General features: G+C 42.2%; 1 long non-coding RNA gene across 1 annotated transcript; it reads left to right on the top strand.

Moving 5' to 3' along the window:
* The first annotated feature begins 644 nt into the window (after window positions 1-644).
* On the top strand, window positions 645-3,892 carry LOC144229414 (uncharacterized). The gene is made up of 2 exons (XR_013334485.1): window positions 645-955; window positions 3,092-3,892. It is a non-coding gene; the product is annotated as an uncharacterized LOC144229414 (long non-coding RNA).
* Window positions 3,893-7,212: the final 3,320 nt, after the last annotated feature.

Genomic DNA, 7,212 nt, shown 5'->3' with positions numbered 1-7,212 from the left:
ATTCATAAATCAATACACTACCCATCCATGTCTACTTGCATTTTAAAAGATTTCACATAGATAACACAACCCCAAAAGCTGACCAACAAAAACTAGCTGCCCTGAAAGGTTGTGTATACTCAGCACTTTCACTCAAATAATTTTCTTTTTAAATTTGATCCTCANGGGAGGGAGGCAAACCATGAGAGACTCTTGAATACTGAGAACAAACTGAGGGCAGATGGGGGTGGGGGTGAGGGGAAGGGGTTTGATGGGCATGGAGGAGGGCACTTGTTGGGATGAGCACTGGGTGCTATATGGAAATCAACTTGACAATAAACTATAAAAGAAAAAAATTTGATCCTCATGACAACCTGGTGAAGACAAATAGCAGCATCACCACCACATGGACAGAAGAGAAAGTGAGGTTCATGTCTAGAAGGTTATTCAGTGACTAAGTGGAGGAGCTGAGTTCTAAGCCCAAAGTGTCTCTCCATTTTCAGTTGTACCTGCACAACTGAGTAGTTGCAGTTTGTGGCCCCTGGGTAGATACATCTGTTACCATGTGCAAGAGTTATGTGGCTTTGTTTTTGTTTTTCTCAGAGTCTCCTTAAATCACGGGGAATGGGAAGCATTGCTCAACTCTCACTGATGATTGCCACGCAGAAACGTGGGTCCAGGACTTCCAATTTTTCAGGAGAGCCTGGACATTTATATTTGTAGACAAAGTCTGATATTTTGATATTGGTGCATTTGCGAAAGAAATGAAAACAACACATTGTGCAAACCCAGCACGCCGGCCACCAGCGTGAGACCTCTGCCTTAAATCTGTGTACTTGGCTCCTTCACAGCCTTATTCCCGGAGAGAGTGGAAAGGTGATGTCAGTGGCGTCTGCTACTTTTTCTCCAACAGACTCTCACCTGGTCTGAATATCTGCCCCTGGATTCCTCATCTTTTTTGTCTATTACCCTCCATGTGAGNGGGTGGGTACCACTGGGAATCAAGTGGTGTCAAAGGAAACTTTGTGTTTGGTATTTCAGCATCCTAAACTGGAGTGAGCTAGGTGGCAGACAGCCAGAAGGCAGGGGGGCAGGGAAGGATGAAGACGAGCCGTGTACCCGCGCTGCCTGCGAAAGAGAGGAAATGAACGGATGGCGCTGAGGGCACTCTTAGTAAATATTAAATAGTAACGCAATAGAGAGTAATGGGCAACAAAGAAACTGTGATAAGCACGCCAGTACTTTACTATATTTCAGCACACAGCTGGGTACTAGAGCTTAACACATCTCTTCTGACATCGCAGACAGTTTTACTGTGCAGGGAGAAAAACCTGAGTAATGAATGCCAGACAAATGCTTTTGCTATTATGGAAACAAATAAATGGCAGAATAAGAATGACAGTAAAAGAAAGAGATTCTACTTCCATCATCCTAAATAGATGTGACGTCTCATGGCAGATATGATTGCATTAATTAGCAGCAAGAGATTTTATAAATAACCATCATGTAAATGGGCTTGCTCTGCCTTTGCTAATGAAAGTGCTTTTGATTGTGACCCTTTTGTAATCGAGGCAACAATATTTCTCAGCTCCTGATGTGTACAAAGTAGCAGGGACTGTGGGGGAAGGCACCAGAATGGTGGATGTAATTTTTTCTTCTGAGCAGCTTCTAGTCTAGTGGCATTAGATTTGTAAGAAGGACAAAGCTCCTCCCAAAAGCCCATATCAAATCTTAAACAGTTTCAAAGAATACAAGGGTACCTGGGTGGCTCAGACTGACTCAGTCAGTCAGTTAAGTGTCTGACTTTGGCTCAGGTCATGATATTGCAGTTCGTGTTTTCAAGCCCCTCAACAAGCTCTGTGCTGACAGCTCAGAACCTGGAGCCTGCTTCGGATTCTGTGTCCCCCTCTCTGTCTGCCCCTTCTCTGTTCACACTCTGTCTCTCTCTCTCTCTCTGTGAAAAATAAACATTTAAAAAAATTTTACTAATGTTTGTTATTTATTTTTGAGAGAGAGACAGAATGCAAGTGGAGGAGGGACAGAGAGAGAGGGAGACACAGAATCCGAAGCAGGCTCCAGGCTCTGAGCTGTCAGCACAGAGCCTGATATGGGGCTCAAACTCACGGACTATGAGATCTTGACCTGAACCGAAGTTGGATGCTTAACCTACTGAGCCACCCAGGCGTCCCAATGAATAAATATTTAATTTTTTTTTAACAGTTTCAAGGAACACAAAAACTACTTACTAGACACCTCTCCCAGAAAACATATCACTTTGCATTTGTCCAAACATAATTCAAACCACATTTACTAAAACTCTTTTACCCTATTATACAGCCATTTTGGTTTTATGTTTCTGTAAGAAAATGCAAAGAACAGCATTCTCTTGGAAGCCTCTTTAAGATTTTAAACAATAAAACAGTGTTTCTGTTTATCTAATCTTTTTAAAAAATTTTATTATTTAAGAGAAAGAGAGTGAGTAGGGGAGGGGAAGAGAGAGACAGAGACAGAGGATCCAAAGTGAGCTCTGCATTGACAGCAGAGAACCCTTTGTGGGGCTCAAACTCATGAACCATGAGACCATGACCTGAGCTGAAATCGGATGCTCAGCCGACTGAGCCACCCAGGCACACCTGTGTTTGTCTAATCTTGAGGCTATCTGAATCTGTAAAATCTGCTACTTCACACTGCTTTTTCCCCCACCCCCCTCTTTTTTATTACTATTATACTCATACTAACATGAATTTCATACATGTTTGTTAAAAATGCAGTCACTTCTCCCTCCCATTCAGTTCAGCAGACCAACACTAAAGTTAAGTAGTCAACGTTTCTTTCTACTTCTCAACCTTGATGGGGTTATCGGTAAGCCCAGTCAAAAAATAAAGCAGGTCAACAGTAGTACCACCTACTAAGAAGAATGAAATCCAGATGCTGTCAAAATTAAGAGAGGTTTGATTAATACCTCTGTTAACTTTATTTTCACTGCTTTCCCAGCTGGGTCAAAAAAAGAGTCATGGACAATGTGTTAACACTGCTGGGCATCTTTTTAGCAAAGCACTATTTTATTTTATTAACAAAAATTTTTTTAATGTTTTATTCATTTTTGATACAGAGAGACAGAGCATGAGCTGGGAAGGGGCAGAAAGAGAGAGACGGAGACACAGAATCCGAAGCAGGCGCCAGGTTCTGAGCCGTCAGCACAGAGCCCGACACAGGGCTCCAACTCGCGAACTGTGAGATCATGGCCTGAGCAGAAGTTGGACACCCAAACAACTGAGCCACTCAGGCACCCCAGCAAGGCACAATTTTAAAAATAACGTCTGAGTTACTTGATGTGTTATCAAAAGATTGCTTTCTATCTATCAAGAAGCTTTAATTCTATGAATCAAAAGTAGCCTTTACCTCAATGCCCATTTCCTTCCAAGACCTCCTCAATATCAAATGTACTTCTATCTCTTCTATGACAGGGAACATATCAATGATGTAATGCTGCGTATATATTTGAGATCTCTGTGACATCTGTGGAAGTCAAACCCTATTCTTCAGACAGACACAAAATTCATGTGACTTTTAACTCATTTTTAAGTAGATCCTGACCCAATATAAAAAATTGAGAACAGGTGACCAATATTCCCAAAGAATTATAAAAATTCAAAACATTCTATAGAACAAATACCTTCAAGAAAAGACTGAAAATCCTAAATTGGGATCTAACATGTGAATGTGTTTAAAATCACTTGGTCTGCATTTCATTCTTTAATTGATCTCTGTGAATCTCGATATCATCTACATATCTCACGCTTCTTTCTTACAACTTCCCAACAATTTTCAGTTATTTATTGTGGTGCTTTCTAGAAATCAATAAAAACTGTTTTTAGATTTCTGTCTGTAGTGAAAGAAAGAAAAAAGCTTATTTGGTCTAGCTCTGTCTTCTTGTTTTCCTGTTTTTCTAAATATAAAAAATAAGTCAATCTGTGTTGAATGTAGAATCCATTGAAATGTAACAAACTCATGTTACTTTACCTTTCCTGCCAGTAATTTTTCAGAAATCTCTATTGTTTTTGTAAATTTACATTAATCAGAAAACTTCTTTCTGTGAAAATCAGTCATCGGTCATTTTTTTAAAGTAGAATGAATACTTGTGGTATAACCTTAAACATTTGACATTGATATTTTAAGTAATTCAAATCACATATTTCACCCTAAAAGTTCATGATTTATATTCTGATGTTAAGTGATTCTTGGAAGTCTTTATCATTGGGTAAATTGTCTCAATTCTTAAAAATAATTAGGGGTTATCATTGTAAGCACATTTCCTTGACGATGTTTTCATGAGCCAACAGAGCGGCATTTTCAAGTTGGCATCCTTCTGTGCGTTGAATGTGGGGGAAAGCTTGTGACGCGCCCCCTGTCCCCTCCCCCGCTTCTCTCCTCCGTAGCCCGGTGGCTGTAGCTCACGTCTCCGTGGCTCGGTGCCAACAGAAATGCCTATGGAAAGGAAAGCCTGTTCTGAACAGAGAGCTGACTGCTTTGTGAAAGATGAGAAGACAAAGCCTAATACAGTGAAACTTCTTTAGAACATTTTCCAGGGAACTGAACATTTTGAATGTTCTACGTGGGAAAACATGCGCTGGGAGAGGAGCACAATGACGCATTTCACTGCACTTCCACTTGCCAAACATTCCAGGGCACCCTGCACACGAGGCTAATAAACTGGCTTAAACAGGAGATGGTCATGAGCTCAGGAAAGCTTTCCTCCCGCCCCTTCCGTGGTTACACAAAACGGTCAAAACAGAGGCCAGGTCTGTTCTCAAATACCATGCCCTGGAGAAGGGATAAGAATATCCTCTGGTTCCTGGGCCAGCTCAGGTGGCTTCGAGAGGGGCAAAACAGCACCTTGACAGTAACTACAAAACATCACACCTGTGCACACCGGCGTGCTAAGTATCCTCTTCTCTAAAGGCTGGGAGATGGGGCCCTTTCACTTTTTTTCTTTAATGTTTTATTTATTTCTGAGAGAGAGAGAGAGACAGCATGAGCAGGAGAGGGTCAGAGAGAGGGAGACACAGAATTCGAAACAGGCTTCAGGCTCTGAGCCTGACCTGGGGCTTGAACTCACAGATCGTCAGATCATGACCCGAGCTGAAGTTGGATGCTTAACCAACTAAGCCACCCAGGTGCCCCGGGGCCCTTTCACTTTTACTCTTTGTGCTTTTCTCTATTAAATGCTATTCCTTTCCGTGCTATCATATCATGGTTCTCATGTTTGAGAACCCCTCTTCTTGTACATTTTAATTTATTTCAGGTCATTACAGAAACTCAGAAGACTGAGGACAAAATCCCAGAATATCAGGGAGCAGGGCAGACTGCCCTAGGTTTTGAGCGGCCTTACTGGAAACGTCTGGTTCCTGCCTCGCTTTGGTTTTCTTCAGAATTTCTTCAGTGGGTGCAGGAAATTCTACTTGCTGGGTTGGTCAGTAATCTAGAAATATCTTGGTATTTTTCAGATTACCAAGCATCTGTTGTAATGTGACTTGGTTAGACAACAGATAAAGAGATCAAGATAGATCGCTGCTGGAGCCTGTTTCCTAAGAATGGATGATAAGCATTAGCAGATAAAAAAAATGTAATCAATCAAGTAATGGAACGAGGCAGGAATGAGAGGAATGTTTTTCGATTTAAAGTCTCGTGTAAATGTTGCCCTTAACAAAATCAGAGAAAATGTAAAGAATCAGAGGGATATTTTTTATATCCACAATTAAGGAGGAAAAGTGCTCCTTAAATAGATGAGTAAATGGTTTCAGACATAAATATATTTGTGTATGTATGTGCAGAGTTTTTCCTTTCCTGTGAGGATTAAGTAATTTTTAGAGTAAATTTAATCTGGAGTTGATTAGTTTGTCAGTAACAACCTACTTTTTGTAGCTCTTTAAAAAATAAGCTTAAAAATGTATAAGAATAGGTGTTTGTCTTAGAAAACCATGAATAATATTTTTAAACCTTTCTTTTTTAATTTCTTTAATGCTTATTTTTATTTTTGAGAGAGACACACACAGAGTGCGAGTGGGGGAGGGGCAGAGAGCGAGGGAAACATGGAATCTGAAGCAGGCTCCAGGCTCTGAGCTGTCAGCACAGAGCCCAAGAAGGGGTTCGAACCCACAAACTGTGAGATCATGACCTGAGCCAAGGTCAGGCGCTCAACCGACTGAGCCACCCAGGCGCCCCATGTATTTTAACTTTTCTGAATGCTTGTGGTCTAACAGAACTGATAGAGTCATGGTCACTAAAGGGGAATGAATGCTCCAAAAGACCTCAGAAAATACNCAGCTCTCTGTCCACCCACCCCACCCTTACCACGCCCACCCCACCTCTCCAGGGATATGCAAATCTCCCAGCCTGTGACGGACTGTGCAAGAGTCAGTGTCGATGTTTAAAGGCTGAAGCTGATTTGTAAACAACAAAAGTTCAATAGGTATCATCCCTGCTCTTAAAATACCCCAGGCCGCACTGCTCCTGAGGGTTTCTCATCAGCCACGTGTGACAGAAAGCTCCTAAATGGTCTCCAGTGACCCCTGCCTCCTGGTGAGCGTGCTCTGTGTAATGCCCTACCCTTCAACATGGGCTGGGTTAGTGACTTGTTTCTAGCAAACGCAATATGGCGGAGGCAATGAGAGGGCCTGTGCTAGATCAGGTTACAGAATAGCTGCTGCCTTCTGTCCTGGGTGCACTCTCTTGCTTGCTCTCTCTGAAGAAAGGCAGCTGCCATTTTGTGAGCCGCCTTAGGGAGACAGCACAAGAGCCCTCAAGGAAGTGAGTTTGGAGTCAGGTCCTCTCCTGCTGTGTCTTCACAGAAGACCTCTGTCTTGGCTCACACCTGGACCGCAATCTCATGAGACACCTTGAGCCAGTGGCACCAACCTACGCAGCACCCAGGGTCCTGCCCCACAGAAAGTGTGAGAAAACAAATATCTGTTGTTTGTTTGCTTTTGGGCACTGAGTCCTCGAGTAATTTGTTATTCAGCAACAGATAATACACCTTTTTGTCCACCCTCCCATCTTCTTCAGTCCACCTTCTCACTTCCTGCTTTGGGCCGCATCTCTCTCATGGCCAATCCTCACCTTCACATTTCTTTTACGTCATTTATTTTTTAATGCTTACTTAGTTTTTCATGGGAGAGCAGGGACAGAGAGAGAGAGAGAGAGAGAAGGGGGATCTGAAGCAGGCTCTGCACT

The sequence above is a fragment of the Crocuta crocuta genome, unplaced genomic scaffold, assembly GCF_008692635.1.
Source record: "Crocuta crocuta isolate KB4526 unplaced genomic scaffold, BGI_CrCroc_1.0 scaffold422, whole genome shotgun sequence".
Classification (NCBI taxonomy): Eukaryota; Metazoa; Chordata; class Mammalia; order Carnivora; family Hyaenidae; genus Crocuta; species Crocuta crocuta.
This window is presented reverse-complemented; position numbering and strand designations above follow the sequence as displayed.